General features: G+C 38.3%; 1 long non-coding RNA gene across 1 annotated transcript; it reads left to right on the top strand.

Annotated features, from left to right (window-relative positions):
• The first annotated feature begins 1,959 nt into the window (after positions 1–1,959).
• On the top strand, positions 1,960–12,713 carry LOC127430886 (uncharacterized). Its single transcript, XR_007895510.1, has 2 exons — positions 1,960–2,032; positions 9,499–12,713. It is a non-coding gene; the product is annotated as an uncharacterized LOC127430886 (long non-coding RNA).
• Positions 12,714–14,173: the final 1,460 nt, after the last annotated feature.

Here is a 14,173-nt window from a genome sequence, read left to right as displayed (position 1 = left end):
AGTCTGCCAGTTAAAGGGTTCTTGCATACACTTCCAGCATATGGCTGAACTAACAAGTTATTTTTAAGCCATGATAACCACAGATGCTTTTGCTCTAGATGCTGTTGTGTGCAAAAGAAAGTTTCGTAAAATACAATGTCTATTTTTAAGCAGACATTTTACAGTTAATCATGTGAGTTTTGCTGCATTAGTAATACTGTTTCCCTCTTTCAAGTGTATACTTAAAAATGTACTGTAAGCACTAACACATTTATATTTTGAGTCTTCTGTGTATATATAAGATATAGATATAACAGATAACAGGCTACACACATTTCTAAATCTAAAATTAAGGTGTTCCAAATCTTAACTTTTTCTTACAATAAAAAATTAAAAAATTTAAAAATATTTTTTTTAATTATATATATATATATATATATATATATATATATATATATATATAATCATCATCTGTAGCACATAATGTATTTGTATGCGTTGAGTAACAAAATTGAGAATTGACCAAAAATTATAATTATTCAAATAGCAGAGGTTTTATCCAACGTGACTTACAATGCATTCAAGGTATACTTATCTCACAATGTGTGTTTCCTGGGAATTGAACCTATGACACTGGCATTACTAGTGCCATGCTCAGCAGTTGGTGTAGCCTACTTTTTTTCACTGCGTCAAATGGTTGGCTAAGACAGAATAAAAGGAAAACAGTTGTTTCGGGGTTTGATCAAAAATATAAATAAACTTACCATTGTAGGACTACTAAAGTTAGTAAAAAAAAGGTCTCTGCTGAAATCGGTCTGTGATTGCCAAAATTCGAAAAACAGCCTCCAGTGGCTGAAGCTGCAAGTGTTGTTGAGGTGACGTATCCACAGGGTGGCGCCAAAAGCGAGTTATATTTTTAGCTGTAAATGATGTAATACAGTCATTACAACAAGAGTGCATATTTTACTAACCATACTTCCAAACCAAAACCCTAAGCCTAAACCTAATTGTCTGTGGAATAAAAATGTATTTTTTGAGCGTAATGCAACCTCCAAATCATGCTCACCATTATTTATGTGAACCCATTTACGTTCTGGTTGCCATGGGACCAAGTGTCTCATTTCTAGACCATAGTGCCAGAGGGAGAAGACACATCTGAACTGATGCAAAAATGTGATACCACTTGTCAGTAATTCTGTGGAATGGGGTACATTTCAGGGTTTGTGAACATTTGGAAGCAGCATGATTTCCTGTGTGAAAAATTGTGTTGCTCCTATTTTGCAATAATAAAAAAAGTGTTTAAAATGTATTTTTTTAAAGAGGCTCTTTTGAAAACTGATACATATCATTTGACTATGTAAATGCATCTCATGCTTCAAAACATTTCTCCATTACTACGCTGATATCTAATCTAAGCAAAATAGTTTGTCAGCAATGCATGAGTCACATTTGCAACAGAATTTGAAGCAAGAACAGAATAAAGTGAGGCTCTTATCTGCCATCTGCCAATCTTACACCTTGTCCCACTTTATATCTGTAAGTACCCCTATAGAGGCAGATAGTTTGTGCTGTACAAAATTTTGGCATCTTAACATTAGTCAGGAGGAAAATAGTTACGAGTTGATGTAGCGGTGAAGCAGAATGTGAGTATTGTTTATCAAAATGTTGCTTACAAACAATCACTCTGTGCTGTTTTGTGTCATGCATTAAATATTTTCCTACAATGTGCTGTGGTATCGGATACGAAATTGATATCGAGTACTGTGAAATTTCATTGAGTACTCGATATCAATTTCATATCCAATACCACAGCAAATATATGCTAATATGGTGTGTGTAACGTACTCAATATTTAGAAAAAAATATATATTGAGATGTTTCATTGTTTAGGTGTGTATTTTATTTTTCAAACATTTTTAATGTAAACCATTTTTTTATTGTATTTTGCTTTATATCTTGTAAAGATGAGTTCTAATACATTAAGTCAATGAGGACCTGCTTCAAGTTTGAGAGACAGACTGTGATTGTCCAATCAGGATTCAGCTCGGTAGAGGTGGGCTGAGCACTAAAAAAAACTGGGAGAAGAAAAAAAGAGCATCGTGCTATGACAATTGAATGATATCTGAAAATAGACAGATTAATGTTGCTTAACAAGGCTGAATCCCGTCTTAAGTTTCAGTTAACTACTTTGAAGTCTGGACCAGAGTTTTCATCGTGTTGTTTCCGTTCACACGACGGGATTGATCATCACCGAACAGCGGGACTGGAAAGTGTTCGGAACACGGCTTCCACATGATTGACGGATCACAACAAAGAGTTCCCTTGTTTGCTTTTCTCCAACGTGAATCGTGATCTCCTACTAGTGTTCCTGTCTTCTTCATCATTGTCATCCCGGCACGGAGGTTTTCTGCCGGGGGAGGGAAAAGTCATCGCGTTGCTGAGTGAGAAATGGTCGCTGTCATCACGTTGCTGCATGGGAATTGCAACGATTCGTGAGTAACGTGTTTCAGGTCTGATTCCACTTACTATTACTAGGAAGTTGAGATACTAAAAGTACACCAACGGTAATGGGCCCCAACGAGTGACACATACCTAGGTATTTCAGTATTTGTGACTTTTCTTTTGATCTGATGAAACTGTTGATTCGTTTTGATTCCCTGAATGCTGATACAGTTCATTTAATTTGAGTCCAGTTGGTTTGTGAATTGTTCAAAGGAACTAAACAAAGGGTTTATTCATGTCTAAGTGATTCAACTATCCTGATATTGGATTCAGTTAGCTTTTAAGGGTCAAATTAACTGTATAATTTCCTAATTTCTGTAAAATTCCAAATTAGTGTTTTTTTTTGTACGTGTATTCTGAATGTCAATGGAATAACAGCTGAATATTGAAACTGTTGAAGCAAGGTTCTTGTACATTGCAAGGTAAAGGTTTATTTGATTTGTGTTAAGGAAAGAAGCAAGACAGTAACTTCATTTGGGTGGATAACCTTTATTTTATATTTCATATACAACAACAGAAAGGGTTTCTTTTATTTTTTTTCATTGATTATTTTATATGCTTTATTTTAGTAGTTGTTAATAAGTACTTGTTGTTAATCAGAGATATATTTTCTGAGATTTGTTTATACTTTACAGTATAAGTGTTAAAATGGAGGCACCGTTTTAGTTATTTTCTAATACTTTTGAGTGTAACTGTACTAATAACAACCGTTCTTGAAACTACAGAATATTTCTCCATCTAAGAGCTGGGACACCAGGTTCCTGTACACCATCTGAAATCAAGAAGTACCAAGAAGAGGGTTACATTTTTGGAGGCACCGCTGGGATGGCAATTTCCCTGTGTGGTTTTCTATTCTAATTTTTTTCGGTTTATTGCAGTGTTTGTGAGAATCGTCTGTCATGGATATCTCTCAGGTAGCTGAGTGGAGTCGTCAGGTTCAGGTTAGTCCTGCTAACTGTGTCATACTTAATGGTGTTCCTTTAGATGTGAAGGATGAGACCATTATGGAGGTGCTAAACACAGTGAAAGCTTTTGGACGTACCAGAATACGGGGACGACGAGGAGATACCGCAGGAATGAACTTGTTCCTGTTGATTGAAACTAGTGGTGAGATTGACCCTAGAACTGTACCTCCCGAAGTAGGCATTCCTGGAGTTGTGGGGCCTTGGGGCGTGCATATCCTTGAAATTGTAGATCCGGTTGTGGAAGAAGCTACTTTTAAGGAGAAGCTGATGTTTCTGATGCAACAGGAAGGGAAGTCATTGAGTTATGTGAAATCCCTCGTTGAACCAGAACAGTCTCCTAATGTTGATGTAAATATGAACTTGGTGAATGCTTTTGACTGTCTGGTTGATAAGTGTACACAGGGGCCTAGTGATACTTTAACTTACAGGAAACTGAGAGTATTCTCAGGTGTGCATCCTCTTCCACCTGGGGAAGAGGATTATGATTCCTGGATGGAGCAGGCAGCTCAGATGATTAGTGAGTGGCAATGTGCTGAGACTGTTAAGAGACAGTGCGTTGTGGAAAGTTTGAAAGGGCCTGCTGCTGACATAGTCCGATTTTTGAAGGTGAGTAGTCCGGCTTCAACTGCCGCTGACTATCTCAGTGCTCTTGATACCACATATGGTAGTACAGAGAGTGAGTCAGACCTTATGGTGAAGTTTGGTAGTACTTATCAAGAGCCAGGTGAGAAACTCTCTGCTTTTCTGTACAGACTTGATAAGATTCTTCATCGTATCTTTCTGAAAGGATGTGTTAACATGGACGACTTGAACAGAAAATGTATGGAGCAGATCATTAAAGGAGCTCTGACCACTGACATGGTAGCAATGAGGCTAAGAGTGACTTACAGTTTGCGTGATCCGCCAAATTTTTCTGAACTGCTTCGAGAAATAAGGGAGGAAGAGAACTGGATGAGTGCTAGAGATAGGCCCAAAGTTGGGGTGGCTGCTGCTACTGCTGTACCTCAGGTAACTGCCTCAGAAAAGGAGGTAGATAGCTTGAAACGTGATGTGAAAGAATTGTCAACTCAAGTGAGTAAACTACTGAAAATTGTTACTTCAGTTCCCGTTTTATAGTCATCTTCACTTAAAACTGTTTCTGTGGTGGTTTCTGATGACAAGGGTAGGGATGCTGTTCCTAAGAAAGATCTTGTCATGCCGGTTAAGGCAGACATTTTCTGCTACAAGTGTGGAGAAGATGGACATACCAGAAGAGAATGCAAAGGTGAAGAAAACCTGAGGAAGGTTAATCAGAAGCTCATTAAGCAGAGTCACTGGGCGGGAAACTCCAGAGGGGTTCTGTGAAGGAATGACACCGGACTCCGCTTGAAATGCGTTCCAACTCTTTTCCTTCTGAAGGTCAATGTTCTTCTGATCTTCCTTATGGATTAGTAGGTCCAACGTCTGAAGTTCCTGTGCAGATAGAGGGGGTCTATGCCAAAGCATTATTGGATAGTGGTTCACAGGTTACTATCTTGTACAGAAATTTCTACCATGCTTACTTGGCCCATTTACCTTTGAAGCCTTTGGGAAAACCTGGAAATTTGGGGTTTAAGTTCTCATAAATATCCTTACGATGGTCACTTACCCATTCGTCTTGAATTTACGGAAGCTGTTGTCGGAGTACCTCAAACAGTGGATACTCTTGCTTTCCTGATCCAAAGCCAGACCAACGGATAGCAATCCTGGTTGGGACAAATACTTCCTTGATTAGACAGTTGTTCAATGCCTGCGAGGAGAAGGCTGGGAAAAACTTCATGAGTGTCTTGACTGTTCATCCGGTGGTTAAAGCAGCTTATGAGACTATTCAGGATTCAACTGGAGTGACTGCTTGTCCAGATATTTCTAGAGTGGTCCAGCACAAACAATTACTTTGAGGCCTGGAGAAATTCATCAGATTCATGGAAAGCCAAAGTTTTGCAGTGAGTTGTTTGATAAGCATGTTCTAATTGATCAGGCAACTGATACCAGGGCTCCTGAAGAATTATTGGTGAGACCTGAATTACAACTTGCTTCAGCTGTGTCAAACCGAATGGTGACTGTGATTTTGAAGTACATGTCCAGTAAGGAAGTACTTTTGAAGTGTGGTACTCCTGTTGCTCACATCTTTCCGGTAGATGTAGTGCCTCGGCTGACTACCAAAAGCGACGTGTCTGGGCCAAATACTTTTCTGTCTCCTGATTCTTTTGACTTTGGTAACTCTCCACTTCACGAGGAAGCTAAACAACATTTAACTGAAAAGCTTATAGAGAGGCAAGATGTTTTTTCTGCTCACGAATGGGACATGAGATGTTCCAGGAGTACTGTTCATGAGATCTGATTATCAGATTCCACGCCTTTTCGGGAAAGGTCACGCCGATTAGCTCCTAAAGATTTGGATGATGTACGAAAGCATTTGCTTGGACTTCAGAAATGTGGTATAATTTCGGAATCCAAAAGCCCATATGCATCACCAATTGTAGTGGTACGGAAGAAATCTGGAAGTGTGAGGATGTGTGTAGATTATCGTACACTGAATCGCAGAACGATACCTGATCAGTATACGGTCCTGAGGATTGAGGATGCATTACACTGTCTATCGGGTAGCAAATGGTTTTCCCTGCTTGACCTGAGAAGCGGATACTACCAAATTCCTATGAGCAAGGATGAGAAGGAGAAAACGGCATTCATTTGTCCATTAGTTTTTTTAATTTGAGAGGATGCCTCAAGGGGTTTGTGGATCACCAGCTACGTTTCAGAGGGTAATGGAAAAAACGGTTGGTGACGTGAATTTCCTCGAAGTACTGGTGTACCTTGACGATCTGATTATTTTTGGTAGGACCATAGAAGAACATGAAGAAAGGTTGCTTAAGGTTTTTGACAGGTTGAGAGATGAAGGTTTAAAACTATCCCTTGATAAATGTCAGTTCTTCAGAACTTCTGTTACCTATGTGGGTCACGTAGTGTCTCAAGAAGGAGTTGCAACTGATCCGTCAAAGGTGGAAGCAGTGGTTACCTGGCCGAGACCTAAAACCGTAACTGAGTTAAGATCCTTTTTGGGCTTCTGTGGGTATTACAGACACTTCATAAAGGGTTATTCAAGCTTATGCCGTCCTTTGAATCAGCTGCTCAAAGGTTATCCACCACATTCCTGTCAGAAGGAGAAAACAGCAAAAACATCAGTTACTGAGTACTTCAAACCAAATTATCCTTTTGGATCAAGGTGGGATGATAGTTGTGAGACAACATTCCAAGAGCTGAAACTCCGCCTGACTCAAGCTCCTGTATTGGCTTTTGCGGATCCGCAACTACCATATGTGCTGCATGTAGATGCTAGTCTGGATGGACTAGGGGGTGTTCTGTACCAGCAGCATTCTGAGGGATTGCGTCCTGTCACCTTTATTAGTTGTAGCCTTTCACCATCTGAAAAGAATTACCCAGCTTACAAGCTGGAGTTCTTAGCTCTAAAGTGGGCTGTGGTTGATAAGTTGCATGATTATCTCTATGGTGCCATTTTTGAGTTAAGAACTGACAACAATCCTTTGACATATATTTTAACATCTGCTAAATTGGATGCTGCTGGTCACAGATGGCTGTCTGCGTTGTCCACATACACTTTTAGTCTGAGGTATAGGCAGGGTAGGAAAAATGTGGATGCAGATTCTTTGTCCAGACACCCTCACTTCAGTGTAACACCTGATGAGGATTGGCAGGAGATTCCGGCTCCTGGAGTTCATTCCCTTTGTCAGTCTGTGTCCACCTGCCCAAAATTGAAGATGCTCCATGAGCTGCCTGGCTCCGATTTCCCTTGTGCTGAGGTGTCAAAAGTTTTTGGCAGTGTTGTTTCCTTTACTCAGAATGAGCTGAGGAATTCTGACTCAAATGAGATGAGGGAGGCTCAGGGAAATGATCCTTGTCTGAGTAAAGTGCAACTAGCTATTAGTCAGAAACAACTTCCGAGTTGTGTTCATTTTGACCATCCTGATCTTAAGCTCTTGAAGAGGGAGTGGGGAAATGTAGTAGTTGATCAGGGATTATTGTATAGAGTGGCTACTTACAACAGACGAGAAAGACGACAACTCGTACTTTCTACTGCACTTTGCAGTTCAGTGTTGACATCGCTCCATGACGAGAGTGGACATTTCGGGTGTAATAAGACTTATGCCCTGGTCAGAGGCAGATTCTTGTGGCCTGGCATGAAAGCTGAGGTTGAGAGTTACTGTAAAACCTGTGAGCGTTGTATTGTAAGAAAAACATTGCCCCAAAAGAATGCACCCATGTTTCACATGCAGAGCTCCAGTCCTCTTGACCTAGTATGTATTGACTTCCTTACTATTGAGCCTGACAGCCTGCAATGTGCTAGTGGTTACAGACCATTTTACTCGCTACGCACAAGCTTTTCCCACCAAGGACCAGAAGGCCTTGACAGTGGCACGGACTTTGTGTGAAAAGTATTTTGTCCATTATGGGCTGCCTAATCGAATTCATTCGGATTAAGGCAGAGATTTTGAAAGTCGGTTGATTAGAGATATGTTAAGTGTGTTGGGCATTAAAAAATCTCGTACATCCCCGTACCATCCTCAGGGAGACCCCCAACCCGAAAGATTCAGTCGCACTCTTCTCAATATGTTAGGCACATTAGACCCACAACAAAAGTCAAAATGGAGTCAGTACATTCCACAGCTTGTACACGCATACAATTGTACCCAAAATGAGTCCACGAGAAACTCTCCTTATTTCCTTATGTTTGGCAGGGAGCCTAAGTTGCCCATGATGTCTGTTTTGGGGTATCTGATAAGGAAAACTCTGCTGTGCCACCTTTCAGGTATGCTAAGAATCTCAAAAGAGATCTAGAGATTGCTTAATGAATCAGAGCAACAAGAGAAGGTATGATGAGAATGTGCATCATCGTGAGTTGTGTCCTGGTTGATAGGGTTTTCATCAGAAACCTGGACCTGAAAGGGAAGCATAAACTTGCTGATCGCTGGAGTTCCGTAATCTATGTGGTAGAAAAACAGTTGCCACATCTGCCAGTCTACCAATTGGTTCCGGAGAGTATTAAGGGACCAAAGAAGGTCTTGCACAGGGATCATATTCTGCCTATAAAATCTCAAGTTAGGTGAAGACCCGAAATTGGGGAACTTCCAGTTCATCATTCTATCAGAGCAAGCAAGCACTTGAAACAGAAAGAAAACAAGTCATATGTGACTGAGACTTCTGTAGAAATGTCACAGGATGTTTGTTCTTCTGATTCAGAGTATGGTTAATTGCCATGCCTGATTTGTGACTCTACGCTTGTTGAGATGGGTAAGCCTGAGGTTCAGGATTTCACTGTGGTGAATGAAGTTTTACCAAAACAAGTTGATGCTGACATTGTTCCATGTGAGGTTGGTGATGATGACCTTGTTGATCATGAGGTGGTGGAAACTGTTCCTTTGGAAAAGAATGATTGTGACAGTAATGTACAAAAGGGTATCACAACTGATTGTGTTCCTGAGAGACGTTCTGAGACAAGGCCTGAGACTCATGTAAGGAGATCAGAAAGAGACAGAAAACCTCCCAATAGGTTCACTTATCCTCAGTTGGGAATGCCCAGTAGAGAAGCTGTGGTATTTTCTAAACCTGGTGAGGTGTATTTTCCTAAAGTGAAGAGTACTTGCCAAGCATGGTGGTGTAATCCCCATGCCTTGTGTAAGGCATGCTTGGTCAGAGTAAAGATTTTGCCATGTTTTATTCCTAGAGTGTAATGGAACAGAAGTGAAAAAATCCTTCTAGGTGTCTAGCATGGGGACATGCTATTATTTCAGTGGGGGGAGGGTGTAACGTACTCAATATTTAGAAAATATATATATTGAGATGTTTCATTGTTTAAGTGTGTATTTTATTTTTCATACATTTTTAATGTAAACCATTTTGTTATTGTATTTTGCTTTATATCTTGTAAAGATGAGTTCTAATACATAAGTCAATGAGGACCTGCTTCAAGTTTGAGAGATAGACTGTGATTGTCCAATCAGGATTCAGCTCGGTAGAGGTGGGCTGAGCACTAAAAAAAACTGGGAGAAGAAAAAAAGAGCATCATGCTATGACATTTTCGCACGCGGAGACGAATGATATCTAAAAATAGACAGATTAATGTTGCTTAACAAGGCTGAATCCCGTCTTAAGTTTCAGTTAACTACTTTGAAGTCTGGACCAGAGTTTTCATCGTGTTGTTTCCGTTCACACGACGGGATTGATCATCACCGAACAGCAGGACTGGAAAGTGTTCGGGACACGGCTTCCACATGATTGACGGACCACAACAAAGAGTTCCCTTGTTTGCTTTTCTCCAACGTGAATCGTGATCTCCTACTAGTGTTCCTGTCTTCTTCATCATTGTCATCCCGGCACGGAGGTTTTCTGCCGGGGGAGGGAAAAGTCATCGCGTTGCTAAGTGAGAAATGGTCGCTGTCATCACGTTGCTGCATGAGAATTGCAACGATTCGTGAGTAACGTGTTTCAGGTCTGATTCCACTTACTATTACTAGGAAGTTGAGATACTAAAAGTGCACCAACGGTAATGGGCCCCAACGAGTGACACATACCTAGGTATTTCAGTATTTGTGACTTTTCTTTTGATCTGATGAAACTGTTGATTCGTTTTGATTCCCTGAATGCTGATACAGTTCATTTAATTTGAGTCCAGTTGGTTTGTGAATTGTTCAAAGGAACTAAACAAAGGGTTTATTCATGTCTAAGTGATTCAACTGTCCTGATATTGGATTCAGTTAGCTTTTAAGAGTCAAATTAACTGTATAATTTCCTAATTTCTGGTAAATTCCAAATTAGTGTTTTTTTTTGTACGTGTATTCTGAATGTCAATGGAATAACAGCTGAATATTGAAACTGTTGAAGCAAGGTTCTTGTACATTGCAAGGTAAAGGTTTATTTGATTTGTGTTAAGGAAAGAAGCAAGACAGTAACTTCATTTGGGTGAATAACCTTTATTTCATATTTCATATACAACAACAGAAAGGGTTTCTTTTATTTTTTTTTCATTGATTATTTTATATGCTTTATTTTAGTAGTTGTTAATAAATACTTGTTGTTAAAATACATAATCGAGTTACAAGGCAAAACTTAGTGTGAATGTGTGCATGTGGGCGTGTTTGTATTTGAGTTGTAAAATTTTTACCAGATGTTCCATCTACAGTACATAAAGGTGCACTCAGTAATTCTTTTCTTATTTAAAAAGTTGTACACCAAAATAAATTAATGGTAATGTTGTAACATCTGTAAGATCATGATCACTCACATGAGATGAAGATTCCAGTCACAAAATCTGTGAATTTCTCTTGCTTACACTTTGGTACACTGTTGGCCCACAGAAAACCTCACTTTTCACATGGCACTTGGATGGGAGAATAATAATGGTAGCCAAGTTGTAGGATTGTTCCAAACTGAATTTCCAATCAAATAAAATTACCACTATATTTAAGCCCCACACCTTTCAGCCCCCCAAAGCTCTCACAGTGGAGGGCAAAGTCTTTGAAGGGAATAGGGTATAGTGATAATCACTTCTGAATAGATTTTTATTTTGATAAACACAATGGTACATTTAGATTATAGTGGTTTTGACAGGTATTTTTTAATTAGTTGATGCAGGGACATTTGCAATCAAAACTTTTAAATGTGTACACTGCATTGCAACCCTCTACACATTGGAGATCATTTTATTTACATTTTAAAAATTCTGCATTCTAGCAATTAATATGTCACGAAATTGCATATACAGTATAATAATAACACGAGATGTCACTGTGTAAAATGTCATGCCAGCAACAGATTTTCAACTAAATATTCACAAGAATCTAAAAATTAAAACAGAAGTACACATCTAACATTTAACTTGTACTATGAAAAAATAAAATAAATGCATTAGCTGTCCATTGTGATCTTACCTCAGTGCAGTCAAAAAACTATTACTGTTTTATACTAATACAACTAGGTTAACCTTAGGTTTATGGAGCAGGGCTCTGCATGGGTTTTAACAAACCCATCCATAGATGCTGTAGGACTCAATTTGTTAAATTCTTCAATATTTTAAATGCTTGATATAGTTAAAATACACCATAATGTATACTACATAATGTACTGTATTATTGCCCTTTTAACTACATGCACATTTATACATTTATTTCACATTTTGTTACATGCTGGTTTTTGTATGCATAATTTGTAGTATTTACAAGTTTTTGCACTGAGTTTACACTGATATGTATAACAAGCACTACATTGGTATACTGTCTCTTTAGAAACAGCGGTTGCTCAGTGAACGTGTTTTGGTTGAGCAGCTTCTTTTCCACATCCGTTCAATGTGTAATTAGATTTAATCTGACTGTAAAAACAGAAAGAATGTTAAAATAGACTTAAATCAATTAAAATGTATTGCGTGGATATCAACTTAAAAAAAAAAATTGTAATAACAATTCAATCTAACAGATAATTGACTTGGGGGGACCCTAAAAGAAAATTGGCCCCCAGGGCCCTTACTAGTCATAATCTGCCCCTGGATATAGACACTCTTTCAGAAATGATTATTGATTTTTCAGAGACAAAATTAAACATTTGTGCATGCACACAAACATGCATACTCTCAAATTGTATAAACAGTAATAGGCTAATAAAAATATTTAATATTTTGTCATTTGTACAAAAATGTGCCATGGCAACCATAGTTTCAGCCAAAAATAGACATAGTTGAAAGAATAACTAGTTACCATGGTAAAAGGTTAATACATTTGTGAATAATAACATAATAACAGAATAAACAGAATAACTATCAGGGGCATGGCCAGAAGGGTGGCACAGGGTCCAGCTTCCCCCCAGGACAACGTTCCTGCTCTTTTTGTCTGAAAAGTAGAAAAACATGGTTCTGTTCATTGTGCACACTGTAAATGCAATGACATTTAAAAAAGTTCCTAAAAAATAAAGAAATGCAATAATATATTAGAGACCCCTATCTATAAAAAAATCAGAAATGGGAAAATGCATTGGTGCAATTCCATGGAGGTACCATATGGCAACACAGAATTTTCTTTCATTGTGGTGCAGTGTTGCCACATGGCAACATTCCTATCTTCTCAATTTTCTGTAAAACTATGTTAGATACAGTTAATCACTTAACCATTTATCAAAGATGCAGAAAAAAGTCTGGATGTAGAAGAAACAAGCGCTTTAAACACTGCCCTTTAATAACCAAATGATTATTTCAGGCATAGTGAGGAAAAAGAGTGTAGGGGTGTGTATCTGTATCTGTTCATATGACAAAATTATCTGTGTCTGTCTCTGTATTTGGATAGAACCGGGTGTGGGCGGGGCTTAAACCGGAAGTGCGTCAAAACTAAATGAAATGCCATGTTTCAGTTTCTTCGTTTTACATAAGGAGGAATATTCCTAATAGGTAAATACTCTATGGAGCATTTAAACCTTTATGGAGCATTAAACTTTTTTTTCGGTTAATAACCTTAATCGCTGATGTGAATATAAATGTGGTCAACTTTAAGAGATGGCTAGACATGCTCTGACATGAAATCATCACTTCAGGTCAGGAATTTAACATCACGTTCAGGTTTAGGCTATAAATAAATACATTAGAATCACGTGTGAATCGTGTGATACATTAATATAGACATTTCAAGAAGTGGAAAGTGTATATGATGTTGTATCTTAGTTAATATTACGCTTGGCAAGCTCTAGATATGCACAATTAACAGAGACCGATGAAATAAAGAAATGAGTTCCCTTAAATAAAAATTACCATGTGATTTAACTTAAATTCTTCAAGTAAAGGGAACCTAACTGAATCTAGTAAACCCAACTAAATGTACTAAGTCAAAATAACTCAATTTAAACTAATTTTGTGATATGCTAGCTAGTAGAAAATATTAGTACGATAAGTACTGATGGAATACTACTGTGTGCAACCTAGTCACTATGCTGTGATTAGTACAACAATTGCTCATTGGATAAAGCAATACAAAGTACACACATAATATACTGGTCCTCAACCTAGGCTCAAACTCCAGTATTCACCGTGATGGTAAGCCCCAAAAATGCAACATCACAGAAATACTTATAAATCTCACCATAACAAAACATTAAACACTAACAAGTAACCCTCTTCATATTCATCTTGCACAAAGATACCTAAAATAACACTTAATTTTAAAACTTACTCTCCCTGTCAAGTACCATGCAAAGCATGCTGGGAACTAGAAGTCTGCTGCCCAGTTTCAGTAAGCCAAACAAGAATATTCATGTTGCTCCAATGCAAGTGGATTAAGTCAACCTGAAAAGACTTTTTTTTTAATTGAATCAACTCAGTTTAAGTTCCCTTGGTTACATGAATTTTTTGAGTAATATGAACATTGGAGGATTGAGTAAAACTGCTGATAGTGAAAGTACATTTATTTTGAGTGCATAGTAACTTACACGCCACGGTTAACCTGCTCTGTAACAGGTTTTGTTCTGTGTAACAGACAGCTAACAGATAGGGTACAACAGAGCTAAAGCACATTTGATTTGATTTTCACCCAAAACACTAAATAGAAACAAAACCTACCACAGCACTTTCCTAAACCTGTTGTCACTACACACTGCAAAATTGTCCTGATCCATGAGATCATTTTGTGTAATGTCTAGAGATTGATTATGAGGCAATTTTA

This window comes from Myxocyprinus asiaticus, chromosome 40 (genome assembly GCF_019703515.2).
Source record: "Myxocyprinus asiaticus isolate MX2 ecotype Aquarium Trade chromosome 40, UBuf_Myxa_2, whole genome shotgun sequence".
Lineage (NCBI taxonomy): Eukaryota > Metazoa > Chordata > Actinopteri > Cypriniformes > Catostomidae > Myxocyprinus > Myxocyprinus asiaticus.
Note: the sequence above shows the minus strand (reverse complement) of the source record. Positions and strands in the feature narration are given on the sequence as shown.